The sequence below is a fragment of the Halichoerus grypus genome, chromosome 5, assembly GCF_964656455.1.
Source record: "Halichoerus grypus chromosome 5, mHalGry1.hap1.1, whole genome shotgun sequence".
Lineage (NCBI taxonomy): Eukaryota > Metazoa > Chordata > Mammalia > Carnivora > Phocidae > Halichoerus > Halichoerus grypus.
Window position 1 is genome coordinate 115,079,745 of NC_135716.1, and position 18,113 is coordinate 115,097,857.

An 18,113-nucleotide genomic window follows, 5' to 3' on the forward strand; every position below is an offset into this window, starting at 1 on the left:
AGAGCTGACAATGATTCCAGCAGTTGGTGTAACAAATCCTTCCTTGAAGGAGGATCTGGGTTGTGTATCATAGCATCTACCACACCAACCACACATTCTTACCAACAGGCCATGTGGACAGAGCTGCTGTTTGCCTCTTTTTTTTTTAAAAAAAATTTTTATTGTTATGTTAATCACCATACATTACATCATTAGTTTTTGATGTAGTGTTCCATGATTCATTGTTTGTGCATAACACCCAGTGCTCCATGCAGAACGTGCTCTCTTTAATACCCATCACCAGGCTAACCCATCCTCCCACTCCCCTCCCCCCCAGAACCCTCAGTTTGTTTTTCAGAGTCCATCGTCTCTCATGGTTCGTCTCCCCCTCCGATTTCCCCCCCTTCATTCTTCCCCTCCTGCTATCTTCTTTTTTCTTAACATATATTGCATTATTTGTTTCAGAGGTACAGATCTGTGATTCAACAGTCTTGCACAATTCATAGCGCTCACCATAGCACATACCCTCCCCAGTGTCTATCACCCAGCCACCCCATCCCTCCCACCCCACCCCCCACTCCAGCAACCCTCAGTTTGTTTCCTGAGATTAAGAATTCCTCATATCAGTGAGATCATATGATACATGTCTTTCTCTGATTGACTTATTTCGCTCAGCATAACACACTCCAGTTCCATCCACGTCGTTGCAAACGGCAAGATCTCATTCCTTTTGATGGCTGCATAATATTCCATTGTATATATATACCACTTCTTCTTTATCCATTCATCTGTCAGTGGACATCTTGACTCTTTCCACAGTTTGGCTATTGTGGACATTGCTGCTATAAACATCAGGGTGCACGTACCCCTTCGGATCCCTACATATGTATCTTTGGGGTAAATACGCAGTAGTGCAATTGCTGGATCGTATCATAGCTCTATTTTCAACTTTTTGAGGAAGCTCCATACTGTTTTCCAGAGTGGTTGCACCAGCTTGCATTCCCACCAACAGTGTAGGAGGGTTCCCCTTTCTCCGCATCCCCGCCAACATCTGTCGTTTCCTGACTTGTTAATTTTAGCCATTCTGACTGGTGTGAGGTGATATCTCACTGAGGTTTTGATTTGGATTTCCCTGATGCTGAGCGATGTTGAGCACTTTTTCATGTGTGTGTTGGCCATTTGGATGTCTTCTTTGGAAAAATGTCTGTTCATGTCTTCTGCCCATTTCTTGATTGGATTCTTTGTTCTTTGGGTGTTGAGTTTGATAAGTTCTTTGTAGATTTTGGATACTAGCCCTTTATCTGATATGTCATTTGCAAATATCTTCTCCCATTCTGTCGGTTGTCTTTTGGTTTTGTTGACTGTTTCTTTTGCTGTGCAAAAGCTTTTTATCTTGATGAAGTCCCAATAGTTCATTTTTGCCCTTGCTTCCCTTGCCTTTGACGATGTTTCTAGGAAAAAGTTGCTGCAGCTGAGGTTGAAGAGGTTGCTGCCTGTGTTCACCTTTAGGATGTTGATGGACTCCTGTCTCACATTTAGGTCTTTCAACCATTTGGAGTCTATTTTTGTGTGTGGTGTAAGGAAATGGTCCAGTTTCATTCTGCATGTGGCTGTCCAATTTTCCCAACACCATTTGTTGAAGAGACTGTCTTTTTTCCATTGGACATTCTTTCCTGCTTTGTCAAAGATTAGTTGACCATAGAGTTGAGGGTCCATTTCTGGGCTCTCTATTCTGTTCCGTTGATCTGTGTGTCTGTTTTTGTGCCAGTACCATACTGTCTTGATGATGACAGCTTTGTAATAGAGCTGGAAGTCTGGAATTGTGATGCCGCCAGGTTTGCTTTGCTTTTCAACATTCCTCTGGCTATTTGGGGTCTTTTCTGGTTCCATACAAATTTTAGGGTTATTTGTTCTATTTCTTTGAAAAAAGTGGGTGGTGTTTTGCTGGGGATTGCATTGAATGTGTATATTGCTCTAGGTAGCATTGACATCTTCACAATATTTGTTCTTCCAATCCATGGGCATGGAACGTTTTTCCATTTCTTTGTGTCTTCCTCAATTTCTTTCATGAGTATTTTATAGTTTTCTGAGTACAGATCCTTAGCCTCGCTGGTTAGATTTATTCCTAGGTATCTTACGGTTTTGGGTGCAATTGTAAATGGGATCGACTCCTTAATTTCTCTTTCTTCTGTCTTGTTGTTGGTGTATAGGAATGCCACTGATTTCTGTGCATTGATTTTATATCCTGCCACTTTACTGAATTCCTGTGTGAGTTCTAGCAGTTTTGGGGTGGTGTCTTTTGGGTTTTCCACATAAAGTATCATATCATCTGGAAAGAGTGAGAGTTTGACTTCTTCTTTGCCGATTTGGATGCCTTTTATTTCTTTTTGTTGTCTGATTGCTGTGGCTAGGACTTCTAGTACTATGTTGAATAGCAGTGGTGACAGTGGACATCCCTGCCGTGTTCCTGACCTTAGGGGGAAAGCTCTCAGTTTTTCCCCATTGAGAATGATATTTGCTGTAGGTTTTTCATAGATGGCTTTTATGATATTGAGGTATGTACCCTCTATCCCTATATTCTGAAGAGTTTTGATCAAGAAAGGATGCTGTACTTTGTCAAATGCTTTTTCTGCATCTATTGAGAGGATCATATGATTCTTGTTCTTTCTTTTGTTAATGTATTGTATCACATTGATTTGCGGATGTTGAACCAACTGTGTAGCCCAGGGATAAATCCCACTTGGTCGTGGTGAATAATCCTTTTAATGTACTGTTGGATCCTATTGGCTAGTATTTTGGTGAGAATTTTTGCATCTACGTTCATCAAGGATATTGGTCTGTAATTCTCCTTTTTGATGGGGTCTTTGTCTGGTTTTGGGATCAAGGTAATGGTGGCCTCATAAAATGAGTTTGGAAGTTTTCCTTCCATTTCTATTTTTTGGAACAGTTTCAGAAGAATAGGTATTAATTCTTCTTTAAATGTTTGGTAGAATTCCCCTGGGAAGCCATCTGGCCCTGGGCTTTTGTTTGTTGGGAGATTTTTGATGACTGCTTCAATTTCCTATAGGTCTGTTCAGGTTTTCTGTTTCTTCCTGGTTCAGTTTTGGTAGTTGATACATCTCTAGGAATGCATCCATTTCTTCCAGGTCATCTAATTTGCTGGCATAGAGTTGCTCATAATATGTTCTTATAATTGTTTGTATTTCTTTGGTGTTGGTTGGGATCTCTCCTCTTTCATTCATGATTTTGTTGATTTGGGTCATTTCTCTTTTCTTTTTGATAAGTCTGGCCAGGGGTTTATCAATCTTGTTAATTCTTTCCAAGAACCAGCTCCTAGTTTCGTTGATCTGTTCTACTGTTCTTTTGGTTTCTATTTCATTGATTTCTACTCTGATCTTTATGATTTCTCTTCTCCTGCTGGGTTTAGGCTTTATCTGCTGTTGTTTCTCCAGCTCCTTTAGGTGTAGGGTTAGGTTGTGTATTTGGTTGTGTATTTGAGACCTTTCTTGTTCCTTGAGAAAGGCTTGTATTGCTCTATACTTTCCTCTTAGGACCACCTTTGCTGCATCCCAAAGATTTTGAACAGTTGTGTTTTCATTTTCATTTGTTTCCATGATTTTTTTAAATTCTTCTTTAATTTCCTGGTTGACCCATTCATTCTTTAGTAGGATGCTCTTTAGCCTCCATGTATTTGAGTTCTTTCCAACTTTCCTCTTGTGATTGAGTTCTAGTTTCAAAGCATTGTGGTCTGAAAATATGCAGGGAATGATCCCAATCTTTTGGTACCGGCTGAGACCTGATTTGTGACCCAGTATGTGATCAATTCTGGAGAATGTTCCATGTGCACTAGAGAAGAATGTGTATTCTGTTGCTTTGGGATGGAATATTCTGAATATATCTGTGAAGTCCATCTGGTCCAGTGTATCATTTAAAGCCTTTATTTCCTTGTTGATCTTTTGCTTAGATGATCTGTCCATTTCAGTGAAGGAGGTGTTAAAGTCCCCTACTATTATTGTATTGTTGTCGATGTGTTTCTTTGCTTTTGTTATTAATTGCCTTATGTAATAGGCTGCTCCCATGTTAGGGGCATAGATATTTACAATTGTTAGATCTTCTTGTTGGATAGACCCTTTAAGTAGGACATAGTGTCCTTCCTCATCTCTTATTACAGTCTTTGATTTAAAATCTAATTTGTCTGATATAAGGATTGCCACCCCAGCTTTCTTTTGGTGTCCATTAGCATGGTAAATGGTTTTCCACCCCCTCACTTTCCGTCTGGGTGTGTCTTTGGGTCTAAAATGAGTCTCTTGCAGACAGCATATCGATGGGTCTTGTTTTTTAATCCAATCTGATAGCCTGTGTCTTTTGATTGGGGCATTTAGCCCATTTACATTCATGGTAACTATTGAAAGGTATGAATTTAGTGCCATTGAATTGCCTGTAAGGTGACTGTTACTCTATATTGTCTGTGTTCCTTTCTGGTCTATGTTGCTTTTAGGCTGTCTCTTTGCTTAGAGGACCCCTTTCAATATTTCTTGTAGGGCTGGTTTTGTGTTTGCAGATTCCTTTAGTTTTTGTTTGTCCTGGAAGCTTTTTATCTCTCCTTCAATTTTCAATGACAGCCTAGCTGGATATAGTATTCTTGGCTGCATATTTTTCTCATTTGGTTCTCTGAATATATCATGCCAGTCCTTTCTGGCCTGCCAGGTCTCTGTGGGTAGGTCTGTTGCCAATCTAATGTTTCTACCATTGTAGGTTACAGATCTCTTCTCCCGAGCTGCTGTCAGGATTTTCTCTTTGTCTCTGAGACTCGTAAGTTTTACTATTAGATGTCAGGGTGTTGACCTATTTTTATTGATTTTGAGAGGGGTTCTCTGTGCTTCCTGGATTTTGATGCCTGTTTCCTTCCCCAAATTAGGGAAGTTCTCTGCTATAATTTGCTCCTATATACCTTCTGCCCCTCTCTCTCTTTCTTCTTTTCTGGGATCCCAATTATTCTAATGTTGTTTCGTCTTATGGTATCGGTTATCTCTCGAAATCTGCCCTTGTGATCCAGCAGTTGTTTATCCCTCTTTTTCTCAGCTTCTTTATTTTCCATCATTTGGTCTTCTATATCACTGATTCTCTCTTCTGCCTCATTTACCCTAGCAGTTAGAGCCCCCATTTTTGATTGCACCTCATTAATAGCCTTTTGGATTTCAACTTGGTTAGATTTTAGTTCTTTTATTTCTCCAGAAACGGTTTCTCCAATAACTTCCATGCTTTTTTCAAGCCCAGCTAGTATCTTTAAAGTGATGATTCTGAACTCTAGATCCGATATTGTACTAATGTCTGTATTGAGTAGGTCCCTGGCAGTCGGTACTACCTCTTGTTCTTTTTGTTGAGGTGATTTTTTCCGTCTTCTCATTTTGTCCAGAGGAGAACAGATTAATGAGAGAACAAAATGCTAACAGGGTAACAACATCCCCAGAAAATATACTCTAAACAAATCAGAAAAGACCTGAAGCTGGGGGAAAAGAAAGGGAAAGAAAGAAAAAAGAAAAGAGAAAAAGAAAAAAGAAAAAGAAAAAGAAAAAGATAAAAACAAACAAAAACAGAACAAAACAACAAAAACCAGAATATGATCAAATATGATCAGGCTGGTGCATAGATCCATGCCACACACTAGATTTTGGATGTATTTTGGTCTGTTAGAAGAAAGTGCCTCCCAAAATTTTAAAGAAAGAAAAACTTATATATGTACAAAAATAAGGGTTGATATGATGAAGGGATGGAATATGACTGTAAAGGTGAAAATTATAAAAAAGTTTATAAAAGGAATTGATAAGTTGTTTGAAAAAAAGAAAGAAGAGTATTTAAAAAAAAAGAAAAAGAAAAGGGAGAGAATGTGATCAGGCAGGAGACTAGAACAAAGCCATACACTAGAGATTTAGGGTATATTTTGATCTGTTAGAAGAAACTATCTCAAAATTTTAGAGAGAACAACTTATATATATATGCCAAAAATAAGGGTAACTACTATGAAGGGATACAATATGACTCTAAAAATGAAAAATAAAAATGTTTTTTAAAAAAGGAATTGATAAGATGTTGGTTGAAAAAGGGAAAGAGAAAAATTTTTTAAAAAAGTTAAAAAAAAATTAACTTTGAAAGACTAAAGAATCATGGTAAAAAAGCCATGGATTCTATGTGCAGTATTCCCCTAGTGCTGGAGTTCTGCCGTTCTCATTGATTGGTAAACTTGGTCTTGGCTGGCTGTTCTCGCTGATCTTCTGGGGGAGGAGCTCGTTGCTGTGGTTCCCAAATGTCTTTGCCGGAGGCGGAATTGCCCCGCCCTTGCCAGTCAGGGCTAAGTAATCTGCTCGGGTTTGCTCTCAGGAGCTTTTGTTCCCTGCAAGCTTTCCCTGCAGCTTTGGAGGACGAGAGTGAAATGGCAGCCTCCCAGTCTCCGCCCCGGAGGAGCCGAGAACTCGGGGCCCTGCTCCTCAGTGAGCCCCCAGAGAAAAGTAGTCAATCACTCCCATCTCCCCGGTCTCTGGCTGCACTCTGTGCTCACCCGGCCTGTGACCGAGCGTTTCTTTCTCTGGCACCCGACCCCGTGTGGAGTCTCCAAACCCGGCAGATCCCTGCGGTGTGCTCCCGCGCCGCTCCTCCTGGGGAAGGAAGGGGAGTCTCCCCGGATCTGCCGCTTGTTGGGTCCCTGCTGGAGGAGCAGTGGCCTGACTGTGCCGTGGATCATGGTTTATGGCAACCCCGAGCTGAGAGCCCACTCTTCGGCTCTGTCTCTGCAGCCAGCTTCCCCGCTCCGATACCTGGGAGCTCTGCCACACTCAGGCACCCCTGGTCTTTCTGTGACCCTGAGGGTCCTGAGACCACACTGTCCCACGAGGGTTCCACCCCCAGCTTAGCCACTGGGGCGACGTCCCTCAGCGGAGCAGACTTCTAAAAGTTCCAATTTTGTGCTACACGGGTCTGTCACCTGCCAGAAGCAGCTGATGGAGGCCCCCTCCCCCGCCGTCTATCCTCCTGAATATCGCCTCGGATTCACTTCTCTGCACGTCCTACCTTCCAGAAATTGGTCGCTTTTCTGTTCAGAGAGTTGTTGCTATTCTTTTCTTCGATCTCCTGTTGAGTTTGTAGGTGTTAAGAATGGTTTGATCCCTATCCAGCTGAATTCCTGAGACCAGATGAAATCCAGGTCTCCTACTCCTCCACCATCTTGCTCCCCCTTCTCCCCCCCCCCCCCCCCCGCACTGCTGTTTGCCTCTTAAAGGCTGCGGCACTTACAACCTGGAACTTACATGCAGAGACATCCCATTGCCTGAGTTCAGGAAGAGAAAAGAAGAAGCAGTGGAGCCTGGATCTATCTTTAAAACACCACAACTATAACCTCTAGTAAAATGTGGTCAATCTATACCCTAATTATGAGCAATTATGAGCACCCTGGGGAGGAGCTTTTAGGGAGTAAACAGATTAGCCAGAAGTGTTTAACCTCTTGTGCCTTCTAAGAACTGGGGCAATATAAAAACTAGAGAGAAGAAGGAACCCTATCCAACAATCTTGTCTGCCCAATCCCTATTAGATTATGACTTTATATACTCTTCATTTGCATGGCACTATTAAAACTGAACATCAATTATTTTGAAATTTAAAATGATGTTTATACGCAGTGTATAGGCTTTCCTAAATATGACATTTCAGAGAATAAATGTTTTAATGGATGGCCTCCAACTTCAGTAAATTTAACTGGAGTTTACTATGGACTACTTGGCTGAGGCTTTCTATAGGATTTTTTGTGGTTTTCTTTCTTTTATTTTTTTGTTGTTACTTTCTTTTATTTGTTTAACTTTTATACCTTCTAGTTAGTGAATACCCCAACTCTGGTGCTATAAAAAATATGATGTTTCAGTTTTTGGGTAATGAATGTAAGCAGCAAAAATAGAGGCCAAGACCTTCTTTTCTGAAGTTTGCAGTTGTCCTTTGTAGCAGGGATTATTAAGTTTCCATTTAAGTAGACTGCAATAACGGAAAAAGATACTGAAAGAATTTTAAAGCTGTCTTTATATGCATCCGGCCAAATATAGCCTTCAAATAGTACCCCCTGGGATGTGGGCTTCACTGTCTTCAGGCAGAATCTGGCCTATTGAGTGTCCTTAAGAGTTATTGTGCAAAAAAAGCAGAGCCTTTTTTTTTTTTTTTTTTTTAAATGTGCTAGAGCTCTGATATTTGTCTGTACTGGTGTTAGTAACCATGAAGTACTTGAAAGCTTTTATTCTTAGCAACTATGAATGATATAATGAAATATCATTATAACTTATATATATATGTATAATATATATAATTTAAATATATAATCTATAAAAGCCTGCACATATCATTTTTATAATTGTTTAAGAGCTATGACTTGGTCAGGTTGTCCTTTTCTGTCATGATTCAGGTGTTGACTCTTGAACAACAAGTTTGAGAATAACAAACTGAGCTTGTCATTAGTAGATTAGTTGCTGCTACAAAGCCTTGTGTTCAGGATGAGTTCTTTTTTACTTGCCTGAAAAGTGTTTCTCTTGGAGAGCAATTACATCTGATTGACATGTTTTCATGTGCCTGCAGCCCTGGTGTATTTTTTTCTTTGGAACGCTAAACAGGTCTAGATCAAGGACTGTTATTTTTATATTTTTGGTCTTGTTGTTGTTTTCTGCTATTAACTAAAATCAGGTTACCACAGAAAAACTTAGACACCTTGTAAAGTACATCTTAAAACAAATTATAAAATATGTATAAAGAGATGTGCATTTTGTTGTGGGGGGTCACTAGACTAAAGCTGAGATAGAATTGCTAAAAGTCAATTGAAAGACAAGAACATACATAGTTGGGTATGTTAATGTTAGAAGCAATTTGTATTTTTTGTGTAAATGTGGTTAATACCTTATTCCTCTTAAAGATATCTCAGTGTAAGTAGAAAAATGAAGGGGCTAAGAACTTATGTTCTTGTCTCAGATTTATTGCTCTATTGTGTGTGATTTTGAACAAGGCACTTAACGTTTATGGAATTTGAGTATGTAAAAAAAAACACAAAATGAAGAACCAGATCATTTCTATGGATTCTTCAAATTCTAACACTATGACTATATGAAGTGTTAGTCATTTCTCTGACTTGACCTTCTAACACAGAGAAATAGAGAAACAAATGTGGATGGAACCTTGTAAATACCTCCAAGTCAACAACTTAAATACAACTCTGGCAAACAGTAGGAGCTGCTCCTCCAACTACATTTATCTTTTCTCCTACTTTAGGCTATAAGGTTCTTGGGGACGGGGACAATGTCTTATGTACATTCTTACTGATGACTCTTCATCTTCCTATAATATTGGTGCCTCAAAAGCACTTTATAGATGAATGATTGAATGATATCTATTATGAATGTTTATTGAGCCCAACAATCCTATCTTTGAATGATTGTATTTAAGGACAATTTATTGCATTCAGTCAATATCTCATAATAAATAACTTGGATTTTTTTGTGGCTTTGGATGATTCTAGTATTCAATATTAGATGTCTCAGGCATATTAGTTTTAACATTTTAATTGTGATCTGTAAATAAGAAGACTCTAACTTGAAGGAGGAGTCCATTTACTGGCTTTCTCACTGTTTGGTTAGGTCCTCTGGCTTCTCTCTTCCAATCATCTTCTATATTTCATATTCGGGATTATAAATAGGATGCCAGATGATTTAAAAGTCCAACATTGAAAACATTGTAATGTTGTCATGGTTTATTCTCAAATGCAAAGTGTTCGTGTTCCATGTCATATGATAAAATATAATACATATTCTAATAGTGAAAAGCCTTCTCTGCACACCTACCAAATGCAATTAATTGTTCAAAGCACTACAGGGACATGTTCTGTGCCTTCTCACCTTCAGAGAACTTTCAGTCCACAGATGAGGATAGACACAGAGAGAGCTTGAAAAGTCACACAACACGCCCTACAAAGCACTCTGCGAGTTCATAGAACAGCATTGAATGTAGTTTTAGATTCTGCACTCACACTTCCTATCTTGACAATGAACTTTTTCTTTTAACCAGAACTGTAGAGCTTAGCCATGGTGACCCAAGACAATCCTGTTATAGAAATCTTTTGTGGCTTTAGAAGAAATTATTTTGCAGTTGTTTTAAGAGGACATAGCCGATATACTTGTGGTATTGGGCATAGTGGCTGCACAGAACTCCAGATGTCAAAATGAGTTTGTGTTGTGTTTCCATGCTAAGATGTCTCTGCAGGGTTAATTTAAGAATACTGACTCCTTTCTCTGTTGCTCAAGTTAACTGTAAGAGTGATTAGCAGATATCTGGATTGATTAATGTTTCAGTGTTTTTGTCACTTTTTAGGGAAAGCAGAATATAGCAATGTAGCAGAGTACTGGGAAATTGTGATGAATAGTTTTGACTTCTAAATATAAAAAGTTTACCCTAGTTTGAGTTTTCCATAGAAAGTTTAAGATTTCATAGTCGTGATGGTCTTTTATGATAGGATAGATGCTCTACATATCGAATATATTGCATACATTCAATGTGTACTATATACAAAAACTATTTACAAACCCTGAAATAGTAGGGAATAAAAGATATGAATTAATGGAGGAGCTGGTTTAATGGGGAGACACATTCATTCTCTCAGGGAGCTCACAGTCTGATGGGGGAAGTAAACAATTTCCAAGAACTCTAATGATTAAAACTATGAACATGCGAAGGGCTGTAACACAGGAGCAAAGTGTGTGGGAAAGCAGAGAGTCAGCTCCATGAAGGTGGCAGTGATTTTTTGTTTTCTTCCCTAGTGCTCACTGCCTGGTTCAAAGCAGATACTCAATAGATGGATTGATTTTATGGTTAATTCTGCCTTGGGTTTTACAGTGAAGTAACATTTGAACTAAGCTTTAAAGAGTAAATAAGATTTTCTTTATGAAGACTAAACAACGTTCCAGGAAAAACCCAGCAAGAACAAAAGAATGTGTGTGTTTGGATAGCTGCATGTAATCCAGGGTAGCTAGTGTTAGGATGTTCATGGCAGGGCATGGGACAGGCCCCGCTGTGAGATGCTGAGCCAGTGGGTATTAGAAAGGGATAGCAACTAGACACTATCTTTACTACTTCTTGCTTGTTGGAAATTTCTTACATCATGAAGAGTCCCCTGTATAGACAAGAGCTATATGACTAACTCACAAACAAGTCGAGTAGTTGATCCTCAACACATTTTTCATGTATTTTAACTCATAGTATTTCCCCATTAACTAATTGTCCATGGATTATATGGCATTGTGCTTGCTTTGTTTTGTCAGCGCAGTGTTGAACAAATTGGACAGCATCAAAAAAAGATGTGAATATTTGGTTTCTCCTGAAAAGAGCAGAAATTCTGGCAATTACTGGGCCCACATTCTAGCATGAGAGCACTCTCCTGGAATGCTCCCCTGCCCCCCAAAACCGGGGCTGCCATCTCCCATTGGCTGCACATGTAAGTCTTTATGCATGTCTGCCTCTTTACCTATCTCCATTGCTCAGTTGGGCCCTTTCAGCTTTTGAGTTTAACCTCAGCAGCATGGCCGCTATCTAACCCAAGGGATGTGTATCAATTTATATGAACTTTATGAAAAATAAAAACATCATCTCTTTGCTTTTGCTTTTGTTTTTTTGAGTATTGTTGACACGCAGGGTTACATCAGTTTCGGGTGTACAGCTTAGTGATTTGACAAGTCTATACATCGTGCTTTGTTCATCACAAGTGTAGCTACCATCCGTCTCTTTATATCGCTATTACAGTATCACTGACTGTACTCCTTGTGCTCTGCTTTTTATTCCTGTGACTTACTTGTTCCAGAACTGGAGGCCTGTGTCTCCCTCTCCCTTTTACCCATTTTGCCCACCCCACCCCCACGCCTCTCCCCTCTGGCAACCATCAGTTTGTTTTCTGTATTTATAGTTCTGATTCTGCTTTTCACTTGTTTATTCATTTTTTTAAAGATTCCATTTATGAGTGGAATCGTGGTAATCATGTGTCTTTCTCAGTCTGACTTATTTCACTTAGCATAATACCTTCTAGTTCCATCCATGTTATCTCAAATGGCATGATCTCATCCCTTTTTATAGCTGTATAATATTTCATTGTGTATATATACCACATTTTCCTTATCCATTCGTCTATTGAAAGACACTTAGGTTGCTTTCATGTCTTGGCTATTGTAAATAATGCTGCAATAAACATAGGGGTGTATATATCTTTTTGAGTTAGTGTTTTCATCTTCTCTGGATAAATACCTGATAGTGGAATTATTGGATCATATGGTATTTCTAGTTTTAATTTTTTGAAAAACCTCCATACTGTTTTCCACAGTGGCTATACCAATTTACATTTCCACCAACAGTGCACAAGGGTTTCTTTTTCTCCACATCCTGGCCAACACTTGTTTCTTGTCTTCTTGATTTTAGCCATTCTGACAGATATCTCATTGTGGTTTTGATTTGCACTTCCCTGATGATTAGTGGTGTTGAGCATCTTTTCATGTGTCTGTTGGGCATCTGTATGTCTTCCCTGGAAAAATATCTATTCATGTCCTCTGTCCATTTTTTGATTGGATTTTTTTTTTTGGTGTTGAGTTATATGAGGTTTTTTTTTTTTTACATATTTTGGATATTAACCCCTTATCAGATACATCATTTGCAAACATCTTCTCCTATTCAGTAGGCTGTCTTTTTGTTTCATTAATGGTTTCCTTTGCCATGCAAAAGCCTTTTATTTTGATGTGGTCCCAATCGTTTATTTTTGCTTTTGTTTTCCTTGCCTTAGGAGATGTATCTAGAAATATGTTGCAATGGCTGATGTCAGAGAAATACTGCCTATGTTCTCTTCTAGGATTTGTATGGTTTTGGATCTCACATTTAGGTCTTTAATCCATTTTGAGTTTATTTCTGTGTATGGTATGAGAAAGTAGTCCAGTTTTATTCTTTTACATGTAGCTGTCCAGTTTTCCTAGTATCATTTATTGAAAGAAACTGTCTTTTTTCCCATTGTATATTCTTGCCTTCTTTGTCATAGATTAATTGACTATATAAATGTGGGTTTATTTCTGGAGTCTGTATCCTGTCCTGTTGATCTATGTGTCTGTTTTTGTGCCAGTTGTATGGAACTGTTTTGACTACTACAGCTTTGTAATATATCTTGAAATCTGGAGTTGTGATACCTCCATCTTTGTTCTTCTTTCTCAGGATTGCTTTGGCTATTTGGTGTCTTCTGTGGTTCCTTACAAATTTTAGTATTATTTGTTCTAGTTTTGTGAAAAATGCTGTTGGTATTTTGATTGGGATTGCATTGAATCTGTAGATTGCTTTGGTTAATATTAACATTTTTATAATATGAATTCTTGCAGTCTGTGAGCATGGAATATCTTTCCATTTGTTTGTGTCATCTTCAATTTCATTCATCAGTGTTTCATAGTTTTCAGAATACAGGTCTTTCACCTATTTGGCTAAGTTTATTCGTAGGTATTTATTTTTTGTTGGTGTAATTGTAAATGTCATTCTTCTAAAAAAATTTTTCTTTCTATGACTTTGTTGTTAGTGTATTAAAATGCTATCAATTTCTGGGTATTAATTTTGTAATCTGTCACTTTCCTGAATTAGTTTATTACTTCTAGTAGTTTTTTGGTGGACTCTTTAGGATTTTCTATGTATAGTATCATGTTGTCTGTGAATAGTGACGGTTTAACTTCTTTACCAATATGGATGCTGCATTTCTTTTTCTTGTTTGATTGCTCTGGCTAGGAGTTCTAGTTCTGTGTTGAATAAAAGTGGCTAGAGTGGACATCCTTGTCTTGTTCCTGATCTTAGAGGGCAAGTTCTCAGTTTTTCACCATTTAGGATGATGGGTTTTTCATATATGGCCTTCATTATATTGAGGCATGCTCCCTCAAACCCCATTTTGTTGAGAGTTTTTATCATGAATCCATGTTGAATATTGTCAAATGCTTTTTCTGCACCTATTGAGATGATTCTTTCATTTTGTTGATGTGATGTATGGTGTTCATTGATTTGTGAATATTGAACCATTCTTGCATCACAGGAATAAATCCCAACTGATTGTGGTGAATGATCTTTTTAATTATTATTGTATGTGGTTTGCTAAAATTTTGTTGAGGGTTTTTGCATCTATGTTCATCAGGGATATTGGCCTATAGTTCTCTTTTTTTGTGGTGTCTTTGGTTTTTGTATAGAGTGATGTTGGCCTCATAGAATGTATTTGGAAGCTTTCTTTCCTCTTCTACTTTCTGGAATAGTTTGAGGAGAATAGGAATTAACTCTTCTGTAAATGTCTGTTGGAATTCACTTGTGGATCAATCTGGTCTGGAGCTTTCAATTTTTTGGTAGTTTTCTGATTACTGATTTAATTTCGTTACTTGTAATGGGTCTATTCAGATTTTCTATTTCTTCCTGGTTCAGTTTTGGAAGATTGCATATTTCTAGGAATTTATCCATTTCTTCTAGGTTGTCCTGTTTGTTGGCATATAATTTTTCATACTATTCTCATAATTTTTCATATTTCTGTGGTATCAGTTGTTATTTCTCTTTTGTTTCTGATTTTATTTATTTACATCCTTTCTCTTATTTTTCTTGATGAGACTGGCTAAGGGTTTGTCAATTTTGTTTCTCTTTTCAAAGAACGAGCTCTTGGTTTCATTGATTTTTTTTCTACTTTTTTTTGTCTCTATGTCATTTATTTCTGCTCTGATCTTTATTATTTCCTTTCTTCTACCACCTTGGGTTTTGTTTGTTTTTTTTTCTTCTTCTTTTAGGCATAAGGTTATATTTTTTATTTAATTTTTTTCTTGTTTCTTGAGGTAGGCCTATATTATTATATACTTCCCTCTTAGAACTGCTTTCACTGTGTCCCAGAGATTTTGGTCCATTGTGTTTTCATTTTTATTTATCTTCATGTATTTTTTGATTTCCTGTATGATTGCTTCATTGACCCATTGGTCGTTTAGTATCATGTTATCTAGTCTCCACGTGTATGTATGTGTGTGTGTGTGTGTGTGTGATTTATTTCTAGTTTCATACTGTTGTGGTTGGAAAAGACACATAGTATGATTTCAGTCTTCTTAAATTTATTGAGGCTTGTTTTATAGTCTAATATGTGATTTATTCTGGAGAATGTTCCATGTGCACTTGAAAAGAATGTGTATTCTGTTGTTTTGGATAGAATGCTCTGTATGTATCTGTTATGTCTATCTGGTCCAATGTGTCATTCGAAGACATTGTTTCTTTATTGACTTTCTGTCTGGATGATCTATCCATTGATGTAAGTAGAGTGTTAAAGTCCCCTACTATTATTGTATTACCATCAATTTCTCTATGTCCATTAATGCTTGCTTTGTGTATTTGGGTGCTCCAATGTTGGATGTGTAGATATTTACAATTGTTATATCTCTTGTTGGATTGATCCCTTTATCTTTATGTAATGCCCCTCTTTGTCTCCTGTTACAATCTTTGTTTTAAAGTCTATTTTGTCTGATATAAATACTGCTACCCCGGATTTTTTTCACTTCCATTTGCATGATAAATGTTTTTTCATTCCTTCTTTAGGTCTGAGGTGAGTCTCTTGTTGGCAGCATATAGATGGGTCTTGCTTTTTATCCATTCCACCACTCTTTGTCTTTTGATTGGAGCATTTAGGCCATTTACACTTAAAGTAATTATTGATAGGTATGAACTTACTGCCATTTTAAAAATTTGTTTTCTGGTTGTTTTTGTAGCTCTTCTTTGTTTCTTTCTCTTCTCTTGTTCTCTTTCTTTGTGATTGGTGAGTATCTATAGTGGGTTTTTCTTTTCTTTTGCTTTCTTTCTGTTTATTTTTTGTGTATCTGTCATAGTTTTGGATTTGTAGTTACCTTGAGGTTCATATATAACATCCTAAGTAAATAGCAGTCCATATTAATTTGATGGTCATTTAAGTTCAAACACATTTAAAAAAAACATACACACACACACAGAAAAAGAAAAAAGACTTTTCTTTCTCTTTTTGCCCTTCTCTTCCCTTTTTACTCTCTTCTCACATTTTATGTATATGTTGTCATATATTACATCTTTTAATCCATATTTTTCTTGTGTCTAATTATGGTTATTTCTTTTCCATTTAAATAAGTCCCTTTAACATTTCTTGTAAGGCTGATTTAATGGTGATAAGTTCTTTCATCTTTTGTTTCATTGGGAAACTTTATCTCTCCTTCGACTCTGAATGACAACCTTACTGGGTAAAATATTGTAGCTTTGTTCCTTTCAGCACTTTGAATATATCATGCCACTCTATTCTGGCTTGCAAAGTTTCTGTGAAAAATCAGCTGAAAGTCTTATAGGTTCTTCCTTATAGGTAACTTTTTGTTTCTCTCTTGCTGCTTTCAGGATTCTGTCTTTATCTTTAACCTTTGAAATTTTAATTATTATGTGCCAGGGTATGGACCTCTTTGGGTTCATCTTGTTTGGGACTCTCTGTGTTTGTTGGACTTGGATGTCTATTTCCCTCCTTAGGTTAGGGAGGTTTTCAGTTATTATTTATTCCAATAAGTTTTCTATAACTCTCTGTCTTCTTCTCCTGGGACCCCTATAATGCAAATGTTTGCTTTATGTTGTCCAAGAGCTCTCTTAATCTATCCTCATTTTTAAAAATTATTTTCTCTTTTTGCTGTGCAGCTTGTGTGCTTTCTATTACTCTGTCTTCAAGATTGCTGATACAGTCTTCTACATCCTCTAATCTACTGTTGATTCTTTCTAGCATGTTTTTTTAATTTCAGTTATTATATTCTTCAGCTCTGATTGGTTCTTTTTAATATTCTCTATCTCCTTATTGAAGGTATCACTAAGTTTTTCTGTTCTTTTCTCCAGCTCTGTATCTTTATTCATTATTTTCAGTTATTTATCAGGCATATTGTTTATCTCTGTCACTTTATTCTTTTACTGTGTTTTTTTCTTTTTCTTTCTTTTGGAACACATTCCTCTGTCTCCTCATTTTGTTTGACTTTTTGTGTTAGTTTCTATGGATTAGGCAAATGGCTATTTTTAAAGTTAAAGTAGTGGTCCTGTGTATGGTTACCCCTATGTAGACTGTGTGTATTTGGTGACTTCTCCTGGATGGCTGGAGTAGTGGCTGTATATTCTAGTTACTCTCTTAAACCAGCTTTTTACAGAGAGAATTTTTAAAAACCAATAATAATAAAAGAAAAAAGAGAAAAAAGCAAGTAATAAAAGAAGAAAGAAAAAAGACAAAAGACAAAAGAAAAGAAGAAGGGGGAAGAAAAAAAGAAGAGAAAAGAACAAGAGAGAAAAGAACAAAACCAAAATGAAAAAAAAATAGACATAAAACAAGAGAAGACAAATTTTAAAAAGTAAAAATAAAATAAAACAAAACAGTAAAAATTAAAAAAAAACCCACAAAACCACAGCTTGTTTTCTGTGCCCCACTACCACAGGGTGGCTGGTATGGGCTTGTGGACCCTGGGCTTGCTGAGGTTGCAGGCCCTTTGTGACAATCTGACCTGCCTGCCATCGTGTCCAAACCCTGCTCCAGTCTAGGCTTCCAGTGTTGGGTCGGAACATAAACTGTGTCATTCTCCAGTCCCTCTGACCTGGAGAGCCTTCCCACAGCTCCTCTGCCAACTGGCAGAGTTCTAGTGTTGTTTCTTTTATATGCTAGTTGCTCTTTTAAACTGTGGCTTTTCTTCTGTGCCCAAAGACAGAGGGATCTGTTCCTGGTCCCTCAATACTCTCCCTCCCCACTGCCATTCACAGTGTTGGGGGTGGGGCTTCCTTTTGTTACTGTGTCTCTGTCTGTCTCTCTTGCTGTTCTCTTGCCACTCACTCTGTCTTTGGTTGTTCAGTAGCTGTTCAGTCAGCCCACAGTTCTTCTTCAGGAACAATTATTCCATTAATAGGTGTGATTTGGTGTGTTCCATGGAGGAGGTGAGTTCAGAGTCTTCCTACATCGCCATCTTGAACTGGAACCCCCAAGACGTCATCTTGAATTGAAGCATTCTCCACAATTATTTTCCCTAACTTATTGTTTATCTTTTAATCCTACTCTTTATTTTTCTGGTACA

General features: G+C 37.6%; 1 long non-coding RNA gene across 1 annotated transcript in view; it reads right to left on the reverse strand.

The window, feature by feature from the left end:
- Positions 1-7,202: 7,202 nt before the first annotated feature.
- Positions 7,203-18,113, reverse strand: part of LOC144381905 (uncharacterized) — an 81,990-nt gene continuing 71,079 nt past the window's right edge. Inside the window, exon 2 of the long non-coding RNA XR_013448080.1 lies at positions 7,203-7,235. This is a non-coding gene — a long non-coding RNA (uncharacterized LOC144381905). The remainder of the gene's footprint in view (positions 7,236-18,113) is intronic.